This window comes from Oreochromis niloticus, linkage group LG15 (assembly GCF_001858045.2).
Source record: "Oreochromis niloticus isolate F11D_XX linkage group LG15, O_niloticus_UMD_NMBU, whole genome shotgun sequence".
Taxonomy (NCBI): Eukaryota; Metazoa; Chordata; class Actinopteri; order Cichliformes; family Cichlidae; genus Oreochromis; species Oreochromis niloticus.
In genome coordinates, this window is record NC_031980.2 from 2,168,884 (window position 1) to 2,189,750 (window position 20,867).

General features: G+C 44.1%; 1 protein-coding gene across 1 annotated transcript in view; it reads left to right on the top strand.

Moving 5' to 3' along the window:
* Nucleotides 1-648: 648 nt before the first annotated feature.
* The window catches only part of ches1 (checkpoint suppressor 1), a 62,601-nt gene continuing 42,382 nt past the window's right edge, over nt 649-20,867 (top strand). The window contains exon 1 of the mRNA XM_005449816.4: nt 649-1,098. The gene's annotated coding sequence lies outside the window, so the exon portion shown is untranslated. The remainder of the gene's footprint in view (nt 1,099-20,867) is intronic.

The following is a 20,867-nucleotide window of genomic DNA, read 5'->3' on the forward strand; positions in this document are numbered from 1 at the left end:
CTTCTGCTCCCTTGCATGACTCCCCGCATCTGCCTCTCTGCCCTGCTGTTGCCATAGCGACCACTTGGGTACAGAATCAAAACAACTTACTGGCTTAAAAATAAATAAATAAATGAATAAAATCCAACATTTTACCTTTGAATGTCATAATGGCTAACCGAACCTTTTGTTGAGTAACCTTTTTATGTTCTAATACTTAATTCTATTAATCTATGACACAGACTATAAGAAAAAAATATATCTATATCTCTATCTATCTATCTATCTATCTAGATATAGATATATAGATATATATATATATATATATATATACATACATATATAGATATATAGATATATAGATAGATAGATATTAGTTCCTATGTTTGTGTGTTCAAAATGCACCTTACTGAAGACTTAGATCTTGTTATTATCATATTACATTTTATTTTATTAAATATTCATATATGTATATATATATATATATATATATATATATATATATATATATAGTTAAACCTGATGAATGAATCGTCTTGTTAAGGTTATAGACGATCTTTGGGCATGTCTTCCGTACACAATGGCATTCTTTCAGTGAACCGAGCTCTCTCTAGGACCCAGGGCGGGCACCGGGGGAAGTCCTCTGCTGCTTGCTGCTGCTGGCGGGGCAAACCAGGCACAGCACAGGAACACACACATCCACGCGCGCGCACACATACACAGACTTGCGCATACGCACCGAGCTCTTCTCCGACAGTAGAGAGAGAGAGAGGGAGAGCGCGAGCTCAGAGAGGGATAAACAGAGGGAGAGCGAGAGAGACTATAGGAACGCAGAAGCGGCTTGTGTGTGTGTGCGTGTGTGTGTGTGTAGGTACGCTTGCTCGGCGGTTAGAAACGACTGGCTGGGCGGATATGGAGGGGCTCGGGAAAAACGCTGGGAACTGACCGAGTACCGAAACGAAGAGTGAAAGAGAGAGAGGGAGAAGAAGGACTGACGGATAGCACGGTAGGAAGGACGGAAGGCAAGGAAGGAAAGGAGGAGAGGAGGAGAGAGAAGTCTAAAAGAGGAGAGGAAGAGTGTGAAGAAGGGGCTCGTCTGGAACACAGAAGGATCCTAAGGTGACTTTACTGGGCTTTTTGTGGCTGTAATGCAGGTCTGGCAGAGGTGTGAGTGTGTGTGTGATGATGACATGTGCTGCACGGCTCTGCACTTAAAGGGAAGTGCTGTGGAGGTGCGTGTGCATGTGTGTGTGTGTGTGTCACTGTAAGTATGCCTATATATACAGGGGTGTGAGTGTGTGTGTGTGTGTGTGAGAGAGAGAGAGAGAGAGTTATAAAGGTTGTTTTCCACAAGCTAAAAAAGGGGGCCAAAGTGAGCTGAAGTGACCGCTTTAAACTGGAGTGAAGGGATCAAAAGGAGTGGATACTTTTTAGAGGAACAGTGTGATCTCATTCCAACACAAACGCACTTTTTCTTTTTCCTGGTACGCTACTTTAAGCTAAAGGAGAGAAAAAGAGGGGCAAAACAGTCTCTTTCAGTCCATTTTCCCCTTTCTTTCACTGTGTGTGTGTGTGTGTGTGTGTGTGTGCACTCAGGTGTTTGGAGTGCAGCAGGTAACACATCACTTGGCGGTGGCGAAAACAGGGCTGAATGAATGTTCTGTTTTTCCCAAGCTTGAAGGAGGCTTGATAAGTAGTAACAGCTTCTGAAACGTGTGTGTGTGTGAAATAAAGAGGGAGAGAAAAAGTGTGTGTGCGTCTGTGAGCCATAGACGGCAAACAGGTTGACGGAGGCAGATCTGATCAGACGCACAGCAACAGAGGAGAGAGCATGGCACAGGCTGAGCAGCAGCACATTGGATTACACACACGCGAACACACACACACACACACACACGCACAAGCTCTGTGGCCAGGAGAACAGCTGGGAGAAGTGTGTGTGTGTCTGAGAGCCTTTCACTTAATGCATGCATCTGCCTTTTCATATGCAGCACTGTTTGCCTTTGCATTATCTTATGTGCCACTGTGCGTGTGCGCGGGTGCGCGTGTGTGTACGTCCTACTGAATTTGTGTAAATATGTATGTGAAGGGAACGAGGGTTTTGTCGTCTCTCTCAGACAGACGGCGTGTGTGTCTACCTCCGTCACCCCCACCCCCACCCCCACCCCATTCTCAACCCGGTCTGGAGACAGGAGGTGGAGGAGGTTTGGGGAGGAGAGGAGATCAGATGACCAAGAATGAGGCAGATGAGAAGATTAATCCAGTAGCGAGAGATGAGACAGAGACGGAGGGGAAAGGAGAGGATGATGGAGATTTTAGGACAGCAGCAGGAGGAGGAGGAGAAATGGAAAGAAAGCAAGAGAGGATGGAGTGAAGGAGACAGGGGGGCTGACATGCTCTCTCCAGGAGTGCTGCGAGTGCTGCTCATTCATAATTCACCTCCATGGCAAACGTTCATTCACATATTGACCCCCCATGGCTGAGCTCAATGGAGTTCTCGCCCCTCCACCTCTCGCTGTCTCTCAATGGACACCCCTGTGGTGCGACGTTCAGTTAGCCCGCTTCTTTTTCACTTTGGAGACAGTTGAAGCTCTCAGACGAGGCTTATGCCGCTTTTGTCCGTTATGGCCGTTTTGACGCCCTTAGTTTTTCCTGCTGGAAGCTCTGATGGGAGATTGAACTGTGTAAATTGAATATTGAATTCAGACTCCACCCTAGACACAGATAATTGGTATGGATGGATCAGTGGGTTAGTGCTCTCAGCACAACTGTTGTTTGTCTGATTCCCTCAGCACAGCTAAAACAGCCCATAATGGATCTATAATTCATGTGTGAATGAATTGAGTAGTATGCAGTTTGAATACAGTTTTTATTGGATGTCATCTCGTGATTTATTCAACATAAACACTCAAAAAAATGGCAGTTTTAATATTTCTCGTTGTACCGGTCAGGCTTGGAGCTACGCAATAAGCGCTCTGGTCAGCTGTGGCTTTGAGCCACGTGTGTGCTTGAAATGCACCGTCAGAACAAAGTATACAGCAGAGGCTACAGCACATTTAGTTCTGAAAGGTAAACACTACAGAAGTGCACCTTATCAGCAAAAGTGAGAAAAAAATGTCCTGACTTCTTAAGTTTTATAGCTGAAAAGAGGACACAGTACGAAGGTAAACTGGCGGAAAAAACACTGAAAGAAAAGTACCAGATTATAGTTAAATCAGCTGTTGTGCTGTGTGAAGATACGGCCCATATCTGCGCTCAGAGCAAGGCAGTGCACAGACGATGATTGCACTGCTGCTTCCATTGTCAAGGGTTTGATTCCCGCCTGATCAAACTAAATATGGTTACACTAATTACATTTATTGTTAGCCAGCTTCTCAGTCCTCATTGTAAACCCTTGAATTTTACCATGTAGCAAAACTTTCTTCCAAAATACATTGATGCATAGACACAGGTGAAAACTTATTATATTTGTATGCATGAGAGAATTGTGTTTTACTGTTTAGTCCACTCTGTCCTCTGTACAGCATTTGGCTAATCGCTGGTGGCAACATTTAGAAATGAACTCAACACAACAGTGGCAAACACTGCAGTTCCTCTAAATGTCCACTTGGGGCATAGACGCCAGTGTTAAAATGCCCAACTTAACAACATTAAAAAGCACGTTCAGAGCCTGGTTAGAATATGTTTTTGGTATTTATGGTTAATTTCCTCTTCATAACTACTGTACAGAGGCAGAACCTTTTTAAGTGTTATTAAAGCTTAAAGTGATTAAGTATTATAAGCATGGCAGCAATTTGCAGTGGATGGTTGCCACGACAAGCAAGCGTTGCCGGTGGCTGTTGGGTAAGCACCACTTAAGCTAATATGAGTCACCAAACTGGAACGCTGAAGTGAATTCAGACAATAATAATTCAGACAATTATCTGACGGTATGGGTTAGAGTCATTTTAACCAGAAATTCCAAGTGCTCCAGTTTTGAGAAAATTAGCATTTTATGGATGCACCTTGCTAACCTAGCTTGCCAGCATCGCTGACCTCTGACTTTAATGACGCTAGATGTCGGCAGCAAAAATAGCAAAGCCGACCCTGAGATTGGCAACAGCTACAGGAGAAGCTACAGCCACCCTTTGTATAGAGTTATGCAAGTTTTATATTTCCACCTTAACACTGCTAAATTCTCTGAGGCAACATAAGCCCCTCTTGACTGTATGCTACAGCTAGGCACTGAGGTAAATAGTGGCATTACAAAACAGTATGGGCCAGGGCTAGCTAAATAGCATGCTAGCTTTATTTGATATCTCTGCATATCTTGCCATAATGTCAGGACTGTTGACTAACATGCTAGTTTAAGAACTGAAATTATTTTTCTCCTACTTATTTCCACTCAGAGATGAAACAGAGCTTTTGTTTCATTAATGTTGGAATCACAGACTGTATATAAAAGATGGACATAGTTATCAAACTACAAAACAGTCTGTGAGAAAACAGCCTTCAGCTCCCGTTCTCTTTCACCTTGTCAATGTTTTTTTCTCGACATGTTTATGGCTTATGGTTTATTTAAATCTTACTGAATAAAACGTGCAGATTTTGTGAATTATTGTTCCCGTTAGAGTCAAAAGCTGGACAAAGCAGGATGAGCAGTTCTGTGTGACTGACACTTGATTATCCAGTGAGTGTCACAGTCAGATCTACCTGTTGTTATATGTGGTATATGGTTTCAAAAATGCTCAGGTCTGCTAACCAGTGGGTCAGTTTTACAGTCTATGGTTGTAATCAGTAGTCCACCACGAGGCGCTAAACTCGCCGTATTTTTTTACTTAACAGCTACAAAGCGGCTCCAAAAATAATTGAACTTCTTAATAGCGATTTTTAAGCACCCGACAGTGCCCCGATTTTCAGTGTTGTCCCAGCTGACTTCAGATCTTTTAAAACTCAGTCAGGAACTCCTGACTCTGAAAACACTGATAGGAAGCCGGGAAAATTTTTTAGCACGAGCCATTAAGCAAAAGCATCTTTAATGCTGTCGCCTCACTGGTAAATGCACCAACTGTGATGGGAAGTGTCTTTTGATTCTCTCCTGAATAAAGCATCGTCAGTTGGCAAATATGCATGACAGGAAATTAAATATATGACTTTTAGATATACCGTGAGTTTTTATTTATTTACAAGAAACAACTTGTAAACTTGAACTTGTGGCGGAGCTTTATTGATTGCAGTGAAGAAGAAAGCCACTCCTTCTGTGTGTTTGCGGTAATCATTGTATTTCAGACACAGGAATTATTTATTAGTTAATGACTGAACCCGCTGTGATTGATTAGGGCTGATGAACTTTGGCTTTCATGCACAGGTTCATGTGTTAATACAGCCGGAGAGTTAAAAGACGGGCTGTAAATTGCAGTGGAAACGCAGCCGGCCGAAGTAGCCGAGATGGCTTAGAAGAATAATGCTCCTCTGTATCCCCCAGGTTATAATTGTCTTCAATAGGCCTCCTGCTGATTTGAAATGGACTCATTGTCCACAGTGCTGGGCACCTCTGCTCAATTAGCCCCTCTCTCCTTAAGTCCTGCTGAGCTATTGGCAGTCGCATCCTTAGATAGTGCACGCACATAGATGCTCACTGACACACACACAATCGCGCACGCGCAGCATCGTGCATAGAAAGACGTCAGCGGATGTAAAAATAGAGCTTATAAATAGGGGGAAAAAGTGTTTTATGTTTACAAGGGGTGATGTCATGTTTGGTGTAGATCCATAGCTGACGAATCGGAGGGCAGCTGTGGCGAGTATCAGTCTGCTCGGCTTTGGCTCTGCGATCTGGCGATTTTCTTTTTCGGTGCTTTTAAAGGAGCGGAGTTTAAGGAGTTGCAGTTTAATGTGTGTGTGTCTGTCTGCTTGTTTGTGCGTTTTCAGCGGCAGAGGCATGCACACGGTGACGCTGCTCTGGTTGCCAAGCAACACAGGAACGTGGGTGGAAGGATTTCCTGTCCTTAGGAAGCTTTGTTTATAAGTGGGGGGGCGAGCGAGTGCGCGCGTGTGTGTGCAGATTTCAGTGGTACGCTTGAGTGCCTGTGCGTTTTTAATGCACTCTTTGCCTCAAGTAAAAGTGCTACATAAAAGTCATCTAGGACACACACACACACACACACGCAGGGAAAAGGCAAAAAAGGCCCTTTTTAGTCTGAGTTGGTTTTGCGTTGCATAACTCCTCCAGCCGGGTCTGTTTGCGGCACTCTGTCTCCTTCTCTTCTACCCCAACACTCTCGATATGTCACAGCCGCCACGCTCACGCCAAGCTGCCTTCCGCTGATGATGTCATCAGCATGCCTCACTTTATGTCTCCTCTCGCACATGAGATTGCAATTATGTGCCCTTCACGCAATCACAAAAAAACAAAACAAAACCCAAAAAACCCGTGCACGGCGTGCCTGTCCTGCAGGCGTCGGACCCCGTGATTACGTAATTGACATTGAGTGAATGGGATGACGTCAGCTTGGCTCTCTCTGACTCTCCTCTCTCTGGCTAGTTACAGTGATGTCATAAATGGATACAGCCATACACTGCCTGCACATGTGTGTGTGTGTGTGTGTGTGTGTGTGTGTGCTGGCATGCAGAAGCTTGTGTGAAGACAAAAATGACCTCAGGAGCCATCTGATTTATATAATGACATTACTCCTCCCCCTTTTCTTTTCCCTTAAAGTGAAGATACTTCACAGCTAATGGATACTTTTTGGTATTGTATGCATCGTTCATTTACACACACACACACACACACACACACACACAGTGTTCGAGCTCGTTACAGCCCCCTGAGAGAGGCTTCTATTTGAAATGGATACCCCAGTGTCTCGCGATGGGTAACTCCATCGCCTTGCTGCCCTCCATCTGCGACTGTCTGACCTTTGTCGATTCTCATCCCAAGATTCGCCGACGACTGCAGGCAGGCAGTGAATGAAAAGGGAAAAGAGATGGTGCTGGGTCGTCTCCACGGATACTGTACTCGCCAGTTCTTATTTTAGCAAAAGAAAACACAGCGTCACGGAGAAAGAGTGATTTTTTTTTTCTTTTTTAGCGGTTGGCCTTCTCCAGTGCTCCACAGAAATATCTGTTTTTAGCTCTCCATTTGAGCTACGGGGTTTTTAAGCACAGAGGAAGACTGCTCTATTTGTGTCTCGGGTTGAATAGGCCGCCTGTTGTGTTCTCCAAGTGTTGTGGTTGACGCTCTGAACATCAGCCATCTAAATCTGGATGGGACAACTGGGAGCTTTTAACGGACCTGAATACACACATGCAGACGTGCGCTCAAACACACTTTGTCTTTCTGCTGTCCTCTGATAGTTTTTTCTCGCTCCAACCTCAAACCCCAAACCGTGGGGAAATCACACCGCACGGTGGCTTAAAAGTTTATGAACCGGGAAGCAAAACACACACACACACACACACACACACACACACAAGAATGCTTTAAGTAGACACACTCGTGCAGACACAGAGAAACACAAAATATGCAGATTTTCCCCAATAAACTGATTAGCATTAGCTCAGCCCTGCTAAGGCCAAACCACAAACAGAGTACTGTACATAACCGCGCAAGAGCTTAACACTGAACAGGACTGTTTGATACCACTGCGCAAATATACACACACAAGCAAGAAAAATGCACACAAACACACAAGACCATAGCAGCACAAGCAGATCATGAACGCTGTCCAAGCGAAGTCCGCTTCAGCTAGTAACAGTTTGACATAGATACACAACCAAACTGATTATATACACATGCGCGCGCACCCCCCCCCCCCCCCCCCCCCAGGAGTCTTAGGGCCTTAGTCAGCGTCTGTGTGTCCGTGCGTGGGCCTGTTCCCTGGCAGGGTGAGGGGAAAAAATACCTTCCCATATGATGTAAACACCAAAGTCCCTGTTTGTGTGTGTGTGTGTGTGTGTGTGTGTGTGCGCGCGCATGCTTTTAACACTATGTGTATGTGTGTGTGTGTGTGACTGGCACTCTCTGAGATAGGATTCGCTCACTGTGACAGTTTCCCAAATTATTCCACAACACAGTGCAGTTTCTTTTTAAAGATAAGTTTCTCTGCCATCTCTGCTTTGTTCCACTGCACACAGCGGAAAGGAGAAGGCAAAGACGGAGTAGAAAGAGGGGCTGACATGTGACATCACTAACCAAATGAAGGCAGTGAGGTAAAAAAAAAAGTAGGGGCCACTGCTTTTAACTCGATTCATAAAAATCTCTATTATTGATTTTGTGATGGTTTTAGTGCAGGCAGCACTTTGTTTTGACTAATGCCAAACAAGAGGACTTCATTATTTCTACTGTTTTATAGGAAATATAATTATTGAGTCTTCAGCAGGTCCCTTGGTTTTTGTGGGGTTTTTTTTGGGGGGGGGGTTTAATAATGCGCATGACTCACACGTTAAATGTGTGTGTAGTGAAGAAAATGTCACTGGCAATTATTGCTACAGTTAACTCAGCGAAGAGCTGTTAGTTAAAACGCAGCATATCCTTTGTGGAGGTTTCATTTCAGAGCTGTCAACGAATATTCTGCATATGATAATAAATCCTGATATTTGACTGTTCGATTGTGGAAAGAAGCTGAAGTGAAGGCAGGTAGAAGGCAAAGGTGGGCGTTCACCAGAAAAGCAGTTGAATAAAAGATGCAGGTAACACACAGAGATGTATAGGTGCAGCTCCTGGTGCTTCAGATTGGAGTGTAGTGAGTAACTGAGCCTCCTGTTATTAGTGAGCATACACGTATCAGCTGGTCAGCTGTAAATGATGGCAGATGCTCTTAATCCTCTGAGGACTACAAAAGTCTCAAGCCACCTTTCATTTCTTTATATTTTGCTTTCAAGGAGCCAGACTTTCTGGTAGTTTTTTTTAAAGTGGTCTCGAGCAATAGTTCTCCAGGCTTTCTGGAGGTCTTTCAAAGTTTCTCCTTGGACGCTGTCTGCTTTTCAATCATTCCAGCTAAAAAAAAAGCACCTTACTCAAGAGATGAACCAGTGTTATATCTACACATAACAGACAGCTTAGCAGGAACCAATTTGAAATTGTGTCTTTAGGCACTTTGTTACTAGCAACCTGTCACAAAAACATATCATTTGTTCTCATTTCTTTAGCAATGGGGACACAGTTTGTCAGGCACATCATAGTATTTTTGCACCAACAAGGTGATTCCCAAAGAGCTTTTAGTTGAAAATCTAGCATATCTCAGCATAGTGTTCAGTTTATCCTTAGAAATGTGAGGAAACTGGACAAGTGAAAGACAAAAGAAGAAGTGGCAGACCTAAAAAAGAAAACTGCCTACAGCAGATAAACAGCATCTGAAAGTCATGTCCTTAAGAAATAGGAAAAAAGAAACCCAGCAAAGACCTGACACCGGACCTGGGAGACGCATCTGCTCCTTCAGTAGATCCATCTACTGTTCACTGAAGCCTCATCAGAAATGGTCTCAGTGGAAGGACGGCTGTCATGAAGCCGTTCTAACTGAAGGGAGAGAAGGCTAAGGTATACCAAATTACACAAGACATGGACTGAAAATCAGTGGCAGGTCTGATGTAGTGATGACTCCAAATTTGACATTTTTGGTTCAAATCATTGTCAGTATTTCTGGGGGAGGTCAGGAGAGAGTCTACAAGCATTTGTAAAATATGCTGGAGGCTGTGTATGCTTTGGGGCAGAATTTCAGCCGGTGGTGTTGGAGATCTTGTCAGAACTGATGGACTTATGAATGCAGAACAATACCTACAGATTTGATCCACCATGCAGTACCGTCTGGAAACTGTCTGATTGGCATTGGCTTCATTTTCCAGCATAACAATGATCCCAAACACTCTGTCAGTGCAGTAAAATCACTGCTGGATAGAAAAGCATGGATTGGCCTCCCCATTATTGAAGCGTGTGGGATCATCTTGACAGAGAACAGAACAAAAGTCAGCCAAAATCCAAAGAAGAGCTTTGAATGTCCTTCAAGAAGCCTGGAGAACTGTTCCTGACAGTACAACACACAAACATGTATATCTGCTAATTAACGATGAGTAGACTGACTCATAATAATAATAACAGAAGTCTGCTCAACAGAAAACAAAGCAGAAATATACTCATGGTCCATACCACACTGTAGCCCATGTTAGCTGTCAGATAATTCTATTAAAATATTCCAAAAGTCTGATTCATTGACTACAATTGGTAGTGAAGCCAAGCAGACACTAATCAGCTACAGAGCCCTGTGTCGGCATATCTGTCAATCAAAATCTCTTATGAAAAAATAACACTGTAAAGAAATTAGCCAAAACTATCACTTGTACTATTATTAACCCAAGCTTATTGGAAATGACTTGTTTTTGGAACCAGACTCAAATCGCCCCTAAAACTGCAGTTTTGGGCTCTGCTGCATTGTCCCTTTTTTTTCAGTCAGTGAAGGCTGAACGTAACACAACATCACATTAGAAAAAGCTACACACCTCCACCTAAAGGGTAGGCCTCAGGGTCAGGTGATGTTACATTTAAAAGTAACATCTGAAGAATGCTGAAACAGTATTCTGTTACTTTGTAATGCTTCATACTGAGAAAAGTAACCAAGAGTTCATGTGTTACCAGACATTATTACGTTGGTAGCTTCTCTTCCAGCACCTAACCAACAACAAGCTTGTGAATTTCCCTCGCAATGTCTTAGCATTAGCTGAGCTGAAAGCTAGCTAGCTGTTCAGAAGACGCCACACTGGAGTGGTTCTCCTTACCCCTGGTGCTGTGGAGCTGCCGAGTTTAGTTAATAAAATAATTCAAATACTAATGATTTACCCCCAACACAGTGCATCAGTTACAACTGAGAATTAAGAGATTTTTAGAAAAAAGTAGTAGAAGAGCGTCAGAAGTCACATCGTGGTAACTCTTAGTAGTAAATACTGGTCAAGCTTCGAAAACGCTACATTTACACTTGCAGCATGGAAAACACTGGTGTCTGCGCTTTTAACCCTGAGCTTGCAATGATGACGTTTTGTTTAAAAGAAGCACAAAACTTCTAGTTGTCAAGCCTACAGCAATCGTGATGACATCATTAGTAGTTACTTTTTTCAGCCACAGATGACATTATAAAACTGCTGTCTCTGCACGAGTGCACCATGTTTGCTAGCTGCTACCCTGGGGGCAGTTTGTCATTTACATTTCGACGAACGAGACAAATCTGTCGAATGTACTATTTAGGCGTACTCCCAGCTAAAAGTCGAGCCTCTGCAGAAGCAGCCCAGATTTTGCAGCTCACCGTTTCTGTTTTGAAGCGTCACCGTGCACAAAGGGAACAAGGCAGAGAGGACAGGAGCCTCGTTCCTGTGATAACCTATAAAGAATTCAGCACACAGATGGGCTGAGCTACCTGCAGTCCTGATGAAACACACTTCTTCTTTTTTTAAAGTTGGAGTCAAAGTCACTTTCCCTTTGCTGTACTCGTGTTAGTGTTTGGTAGCTGCTCGCAGGGATTTGCCGTATAGAAAGCCGCAAGGGACGCAAGTCGTCGAGGGATGTCGCTCAGTCACGAAACAAAGGGAATCGTACCTTAAAGCTCGTTTTCAGACAGAGGGGACAGGTGTCATTCTCGAACAGCAGGAGCAGAAAAACTCTTAAACCACTGATGTTTGTGTTCCTCTTTAGTGGCAAACTAACAAGCTGGTGTTCTGCTAACTTTACACTTTGTTTTCACCGTGGAGCGCTTACAGTGGCACAAGATTTATTATGGTCTGTCGTGAGGCACATTCAACACATTTCTCCTCAAACACTGAGTGAGTGGGAGAGAGAGAGCCAGGTGCAAAACAATCATCATCTGTCATCATATTCATTATAACCACATTCAGATGTGGTCAGGGGCACGCTGGGAGGGGGGTTGGTGGGAGGCCATCGCACTGCAAATTATATGTGCCGTGGGTTTGTTGCTAAGCGACTTTGTCACAATACCCCCGTGACCTTCCGACCCTGCCAAGCCTGGTGTTACTGTCCCCGTCTCACACTTGCATGTGCATGCGCGTGTGTGTGTTATCGAGACGATGGTGAGACTGCCGCATAGCAACCGAGAACAGCTGTGATTTCACTGTGGTTCGGACAAGCGTATGCCTGCGTATGCGTGTGCACGTGTGTGTGCGTGCAGTTTTGTTGTGCATTTGCAAGAAGCTGCTGTCACTGTTCATCTATGCGCACACCCACTACAGCATAATATGGCACGCTGTCACTTCCACAGCGTGATAACGGCAGAGACTCAATCAGCCAAAATGCCCCCCAACACACACACACACACACACACACACACACTCACTCAACCCTGTTGTCAAATCGCAGCCGAAAATAGAGAGCGGAGGGAGCGATGGAGCAGTCATTTCCCTGAAGATCCATTCATGTAAAATACTGTTATTCAAACCTCCCTCCCCCTTATTCAATAGTCTTATTCATCTCTCTCCTGACTGTAACACCAAACAGGCCTTGTCTTCTGCTTCCCAGCGTCAGCCTTTGCGCCTGTGCACGCACGAGCGGGCGCCTGTGCGTTGTTCTCAGCTCTTCTCCAATAAGAGGAATGTCCTTGGCCTGTCCGACCCTCGCTGCTCCCGCTGAGCCCTCCGTCAAACACCTAAGGCGGGCTCTCCCGTGCTGCTCCAGCCAATCGGGTACCCTGGCAGTTAATGACATCAGTTAGCGGAGGATCTTTAGGACTGGCCCCTCGAGGTGATTCGTCCGGGAGCGAGTGCTCTTATTGTTATGATGATTAAGTGTTATATGAAGGGCTATCAGAGGAGAGCCCCTTAATGAAAGTGGAGCGCAGAGAGCAGAGGCAGCAGCGGTGCCGGTGTTGGTAGCGCTGAGAGCTACAGAATTAGAAAGAATTGAGCTTGAAATAGAGTAACGTTGGAGGGAGAGAGGTGGGGACAAAAAAGAGGAGAGTTTTAAGGTGGAAGACGGAGAGATACTGTGAGAGGGAGCGAGAGGGAATGTTGGGCTGAATATTTAACAGCTGTGTCCAGACTTGCTGACTCCGGGTGTTCATGCTCTGAATGTACCATGAGAGGTGGACAGTGCGCACAGGAAACCGCTGTAAAAGAGCAAAAGGGGAAGAAGGAGAGGAAGAGAGAACAAGTGCACGTATGTGCAAATGCATCCAAATGTGCACGGTTTTGCCTTTTTGTAATTTGTATTCATCCGTGGATCCTTGCAGGAATGCGAGCATGCATGTGTGCGAGTGCGAACGCTGGAGATTCCCTGGCTGTTTGGTGAAAGCGTGGAACGCCCTGCCTCGGAGGAAAATTCCATCCCACGCTGTTGTAAATCATCAGGCTGGGATGTCCAACGTATTTTGTCATTTTCCTAACGTGCAGTTGTCATTCGCTTTTCTTTGTTGTGCCCCCCTCAGCCTCTCCTGTGGTTTTCACTCAGTCTTTTACTACATTTCCCAGAAAGCCTCTTGACTCTCCAACTTCCTCTCTCTTTCTGACACACAAGAATGTGGTTGAAACTTGTTGATTTTTATCTGCTGGCATCTAATGTCCGTGCAGAGTTCCATCAGGATTTCTTAGTTGAGAAATCTGGAGTTCTGCCACTTTACTGAAGACCGCTACAAACTGAAATACTTTGTAAAGACACTGTTTACTGAAAAAAGTGAGACCAACATCCTGTATCTTGTTATATTGTTATTTCTCTATGGCTTTGTAGCCTCAGTAGAACTATATTAATGTGAAGTTATGTTAAATTGGACTTATTATATTTTAGTTCTGCTTGAGTAGACACCAGAGCTTTGTGTCTGAGATGGACGTGTTGGCGGCACCTGATACATCATCCAAGCCAAGGGTAGAAAAATGCTGCCTGAAACAGCATTCAGAGCAGACTGAAGCCTGAGCGTTTGGCACAGAGTTTATTTGTGTACAGTAACCTCATCATTTGAGTGTGTATGTATTACAGAAGAAACAGGAGAGCATAATAGGCCAATTTTAAACTTTGCAAGCTGACTAAATACTGACTAATACATGACTTTGCATGTTTAAGGGTGTGTTTTTTATCTGGACAGTTTTCAACACTTCTAAAGTATTCTATTAGCATGGCCTCCACTGGAGAGCCGTAGTGCCACACACCCGAGTACCTTTTCTCAGGTGCACTGACTACTGAATTTACCCTTTCGACTCACCTTTCTGCCAACACATTAAAAGTTGCAGTCTTACGAGCCGAACAGCAACTATCACTGCTACTGTTACATAAGTAGTATGCTTTTTTTCTTTATTACGTTTCCATCTGCATTTTGTAACTGATGAAGTAACTTTCTCACTTTTCGAGGCTGAAACAGAGAATAGTTGTGGAGTATTTGAATGCTTTCAGGTAGAGATGCATAACGCATGCATTTGCTTCTTGTAGATGTGCTATGGAACACAGCTGCATAGACACATGACCCCTTTAGATGAGGCTATGGTGAACATAAGGTCATCAGCACACAGTCAGAGGTCTTAATACTGAGCCCATTCTGTCGGTCGGGTGTAATCAGTCTGTATGTCGGGTCACTGACAGAGTAAAAGTCTAACAATTTGATGACGAGGTGCAAAATGTGAGTGGTGTGCAGTGATTATTAAAGTGCTGCTGATATGCTGAGTGACTCAAGTTGGCTCAAAGCTGTTTCGATGGTGGTCTTTGGCCATATTTCAGTCCAGCTCAGGCACAATCCAGGCAGATCAGCTGATGACTTTCCTTATATCGCTCTACACATCCAGTTGACAAATCTCTGTTTAAGTTGCCTGCCTAGAGTTCCTACCCTCTTCAACCCGCTTTGCAACCCACCCCAGCTCCTCCTTTAATGCCTGTCATAGATGCTCTGTTCTGCGCTCTGCCCCTCTCAGGCTTGTTTGCACTCGAAAGGCCGGGGAGGGTTGGATACCAGAGACGTGCAGCCAAATATATATAACCGCAGATGAAAATAATCTTCTTTTTGACCACAGTGGTCCTTACTGAAATGAATGCAAGTATTAGATTGCAGCACGAGTAGCCATTTTTTAGGGTGAGGGATAAAGTCACATAAGATTCTGTAAAGCCCCGTCATAGAGAGCAAACCGGTGTAGAGGTTTGGGATTTGATGAGCCATCAAAGTCATGGCTACACTCCTCCTGGATCGTGTTACCACATCTCCGCAGTTCCTGTGCACAACCACACAGCCCCTCGAGCCGGCTTAAGTGTTAGCCTGCCTCTGAGTGGGTACCTCGGTCGTCTTCAGGGTTAATGTCGGGCAGCAAACAGATGGACCCTTCTCAGTTTATTCAACAAACTCCACTATCACTGGCATTCATTTGGCACTTGACAGATGGAAACTTCCGACTTGGGTTCACGAACTGAAAGTATAAAAGAGAGGGTTTCAGATACCTCCTGAAGCGATACAGAGAAAGTAAAGACTTACAGTTGTTGCACTGGGGCTAATTCAGTTTGTGCCAAGGAAGAAGAGGCTCGGTAAAGCACAAGGTTTCCCTTACTTTCCTGTAAAAATCTCCGACCAACACTGAGCCTTCATCACATATTTTGCACTGGCAGAGAGACTGTCAGCACACACCCCCACCCTCCCCCTCCCACACATCACCCCTGGCTAAAGGAATGTAGTGGAAAACGAGGGACTCGAGATAGAAGATCAGAGGCCTTAATATGAACCACATTGTGTGTTGTTCTCCTATTTCCCATCTCCTGTGTTCTCCGCATCAGGAGTGAAACAGCCTTTGATGAATATCTACAAAGAGATTTGAGACTTATAAAGAGCAGCAATTTAGCCAGGTATGTTATCTTAAGCCTGGTAATTTGGGAATTCAATTCACTCATCGGGGGGAGCCTGCGGTGTTTATCGGGCTGACTCGCATCAGCGCCGTACATTGAAATAGAGGATCTGGGGGCTATCCAGTCAATAACTGACCGCATCTCAAAACTGAGGTTATCGCATCGCTTATCCCCACAGTTCCCTCCCTCTCTCGCGCGCGTGCGCTCGTGTGCGAGAGTAGGAGTGCACCGTAACCGTGGATCAGGACCTGCCTTTCCCCTGAGTTACACATCTAATCACGGCAGCATCATCCCTCATCCCTAATTCTGTTGGCAGGGCCTGTCAAACAGCATACGCTGAAAGACGAGGTGACTTTGAGATGCTGCTAATGACCCTAGGATATAACTCCCCTCTGTCTTTTACTCCCACTCTCTCTTTCTTCCTTGTCCACTCCTGTCTTTATTACTCGCGGTCATGCTCATTCTTTTTCACTGCCTTTCTCTGGATCTGCAGATTAGAAAACACAACCCAGAGCAGGGTGAGTGGAAACAGGGAGTCATGCCTCTTTTTTTTTTATTTAGTAAGTGGAAACACTGCGGAGCCAAGTCTTTAAGGGTCAACGCGAAGACGAACTTCTGTTCAAATGTTATTCCACCTTTGTTTAAAGCGGGCAGCCCCGCAGATTAAAAACCTCCTCCATCACGAGAGGCCAAGCAAGACTCAGCATCCGCACACACACACACACTCTCAAAGCCTCAGACAGAAAAACACACCCAAAAAAAAGCAAAAAGCAATCATAGTCGAGTACTGACTACTTTATAAGCACTCCAGTAGACAACACTTCATCGTCAAACCAGCAGGCTCGTTGCCAAACCTATTTAAATCTTGACTGAACAAAGCAAAGGCAGCTCCTTATTGTGTCTGCCACAAGAACCTTCATTAACCATGTAAACTCAGCAAGTGAGCTTCAGATAATTTCACAGCCTGTTCCATGAAGAGGGAGACGAGCACATACAGGCACTCGTGCCTAATTTGGTTTTGAGAGAGACGACAAAAACAAATCACGGGACTGTAAAAAGACTTAGTTAACTGCTACATCGAGAGGATTCCCATATGTTTATATAAAAAACGGCAGGTGGATAGGCTGAAGAAGGGGTGGTGGCACCGATGAGCAGCAGAGCGCGGTCTGTAACGGAGTGGGTGACGGTATGTGGATATAAAACAATATAATCTAGTGTTTGCATGAAAGTGAAAAACTTTTTCTCTGTCAGCAAAAAGATTTTTTTAAAAACCCTCATGACCCAAATTCAGCTTTTGTCCTTTTAAAACCACTCACTCCGTTGCACAAGTTTTTCCTACTTCCCAAAATAGCTTCGTTTTTTTTCCATTCAGCCTAAGCGACTACAAAACAAGCTGCAAAGGTTGTGACTGTGCTAAGATGGGCAAAACATCACCAGCTTCAGACGTTTACACACATGCTCTGCAGCTCTGAATGCCAATCTGCAGCAGTAGATGCTCTTTAACCTGCCTGCTGTGTCCTGCACGCGCGACCCTATTAAGCACGCCTTAATAGGATTCCTGGATCTTCCAGTACGATTCTTCCAGCATTTTCTGGAGTTTGTGCTAAAATTGCTGCGTTTTCCTAGTTATCTGAATTTCACCAGCTTCACCAACACACCAGGTTCAGGATCTGGAGGTGAGGCTTTGCAGCATGAAGCATTTCTTATTGGTCACTTAGTTGCAGAGTTGTTGTAGTTTTGTGTTTTCTTTTGACTGTTTTGCTTTTACTTCAGTCTCTTTCCAGGGTTTGTTTCAGTTCAGTTTTTAATGTTTTAAAATGTTTTACTTTAGTTTTTATTAGTTTCATTGTTAGTTGTAATCTTTTTAATTATTATTGTATGCAGGCTGTAAGTCAGATGCAAGATTTAGGTACAGAAAGCAGTGACACAGTCTTCCAGATATCCAGAATAAAAACATCTGTTATCAGGCACGAAGTGGTAACGTTTTTATCAAACAGATACTAAAACTAAGAATATTTCCTCCGTGTTTCTACTGAATTTTAGTTTGTTTTCCACATTTGCAAAATTGTTTCAGTTAGTTTTCATTTTTTTCAAAAGGATACTTTTTACCCCTAAAAATCTCGGATGAGCTGGAATCTCAGAGGTCAAGTTTTTGGAAAACTTTGTGAATGCGATAAATGGAGAACAAGGTGACGTTGGATTTTAAAATTGATACCACAGGTGTGTCTACTTTTTTTATTTTAATTTAGGTATCTAAATATTGTTTCACGTCTACTTTTAGTTTGTAGTTTGCATTTAGTTGACGTTAATAACCTTGCTTAGTTGCAACCTTTTACTATTTCTAAGCATTAGAAATCTGTAGAGTCAGTATCAGTAGGATCATCGGTGTTTGCCTCACTCATCGGTTTAAAAAGAGAAGTGCATTAAAAACTTAACGTCAGTTCACTGTACCTGAATTTTATCGATAGACGAAGCCATGAGTACACAAACATGGAAAAAGCTTTTAGGCCGTCCACGCTCTGTCACTTTAAGAAAGTATTCGGATAACTGGGATTAATATACTTGGAAAGCTGTCAGCAAATAAAGCCCGTGTTCAATGTATCTACGGGATAAATCAGTCCTCTAAGTGCCGGAGGATGCCCTGCGGAGAAAAAGAGCCTTTTTGCGACTCCGTTCAAGCGATAGCTCATATCACTTTTTCTCTTTTGGCCTGTTTGCGAGTTTGTAAACAGCCTGAATTTTGTTTTGTCAGCATTCGGAACACGTTTCAGTTGACATAAGGTATCTTGTGCGGCGTTAAAAACAGCTTGTAGGAGTGGGAGGGAGGAGTGAAGGATGTAAGCAGAGTTGTATCATCAGCAGAAGCCGTGCAAGTATCGTCAGCAAAGGCAGGCCGGAGAGGACCGCATAGGTTACTGACAAACTGCTGCCTCACCCCCTCGTCCTTCCCGTTTCACTATTTTTCAAATTCCACTTTCTTTTCACGCAACTGGAACGCAATTTCTTTCCACCTCTGGGACAAGAGTGATCTACTAAACTCTTTAGTCCTGCTTTACGTTCTCGTCTAAACACAAGGCAGTGCGGTTTCTCGATCGCAAACTTCTGTCAGCCACTTTGAGCTGTTTTGGTTATTGATTCCAGTCTGTGGCCAAAGCCGGAGAGCTGGGGAAGCCAAAGAGGGCAAACCTTTGGAACCGGACAGGCTCTTCCAGCGCTTGTTGCCATGGTTTTTTGTTGTCGGGACAAACTGTCGACCAGTGGCTGAGCGCCTGAGCTGCTGTTTGTTAAAGATAAGTGGAAAAGCCAGAGGGGAGAGAGACAGACAGACACAGAGAGGGAGCCCTGCTTCTTCTTCCTTTTTTTTTTTGACTGCAGGACACCCGACTGAAAAACACTCACCACCTCAAAGCTTCATCCACCCCACTCTCCCCTGAATGCGGGGATCCCGATAGATCACGCTCCCCTCTTTAAACCGTTCGCTGAGCCTTTCTCCTTGCGCTTTTGTGACCCACACTCCTCTCTGCCCACTATCAAAGCTGTGTTGGCTGTGCTCTGGCCGCTTTGATATGGTATAGTGTTTCTGGCAGTCTCCCTTTCTCTTTCTTTCTCCCTCTCCCCTGCTCTCGCTCTGTCTCTCCCTCGCGTTGTCTCTCCTTTCCTACAGTATTATAAAAGAGCACTGAGCGCCAACAGGGACCTGCTCACTGTCAGAAAGAAAAGGCAGGGAGGCCTTAGAGGGAGAGCGGGTGGGGGGGATTGGGTGATGGAAGGAGAGGTGGAGGCAGTCAGATAGTGTTATCTTTATTACTGTTATAATTATGATTGTTGCCGATGTCATCTCAGGTTTGATAGCATCTTTATCAGATCTGACCTTGGTATTAGATCTGGTTATTGTATAAGGATCCTTTTAAACTACTTACTTTAGGTTCTGCTGCACTGGTGGGTCTGGTCAAGAGCGACTCGGTGTACACTCCATTGAACCGTACTAGTTTTACATTTAAATAAATGAGCTCTTATTTTATCTTAAATCCAAAGAATAATAACACTGTGAGGTTTAAGTGTGGCTCTGGAGCTCTGAGGTAATTAGCGTAGCTTAGCATCACGATGGACGGAAAGCTAATGTTACAAACATAAATATTCAGCTTTTAAAGCCTGTTAATGTGAAGAAATTTCTTTGCTTGTCTTACTCAGATACTAAAATGTGTAAATGATGTTATTTAGCAGTAAAAGTTACATGTAATCGTGTTTTTTAAAGAAAGATGAATTTAGATATACAGATTGTATAAATGGTGTGTGAACCAGCGTTTTTAGAGTCTCTAGTTTGGTATCGGCCTTTGGAAACTGGACACAGTTATGTGAGAGATTAGAACTGGTCAGCTGGCGCTAGAGCTAACTAGCTTGCATCTGTTGGTGTATCTGTTCTTCACTCTGGTATCAGTAGGGATGCTAGTCACGTGTACTTACTGGAAAGCTGAACAGGCGGCTCTTGAACAAGCATGGTGTGGACCTGGGTGGATCGCCTCTTGGGTTTTTCATACATTGTGACTCTACACATAATGTTTTACCCATTTAGTCCTAAAACTAGCAGTTGGAATCATAAACTCAGCACGAGTATGTTTACTAAGTGAGCTGCAACGTCTCTAAGACTTATTATTGCAACACGAGGATTCCCCCTCCCTCGCTGGCCGTGAGAAACGATGCAGGCTTGAGTGGACTCGACTTTAAGACTCTGAGGTTATAGCCATCTTTCTAATACAGTCTGTGTGTTCTGCTTTGGTTAAACTGAAACAGGAGTGTGGGTTAATGCTATATTTATATTTATATAATGCATTTCTAGTCTTACTAACCGCTCAAAGTCACAAACAGCCATACATTCATACAGCACTTTGGTCTGTACACTTTAAGGACTTCAGGTTGCTTACATACAGTACATACAGGGACTAATGCCATGCTGGACAATACACTGACTTGGACAAAGTGTGCGAGAAAACGCTGGCCAGAGTAAGTGAGTAACCAAGTGAGAGTGCCCAAATGTGCGATTGCATGTCGGCCTATGGTGTGTCATGGCCATAACCGTGGAAGTCTAAAGCCTTGGGCCTGGGCTTTT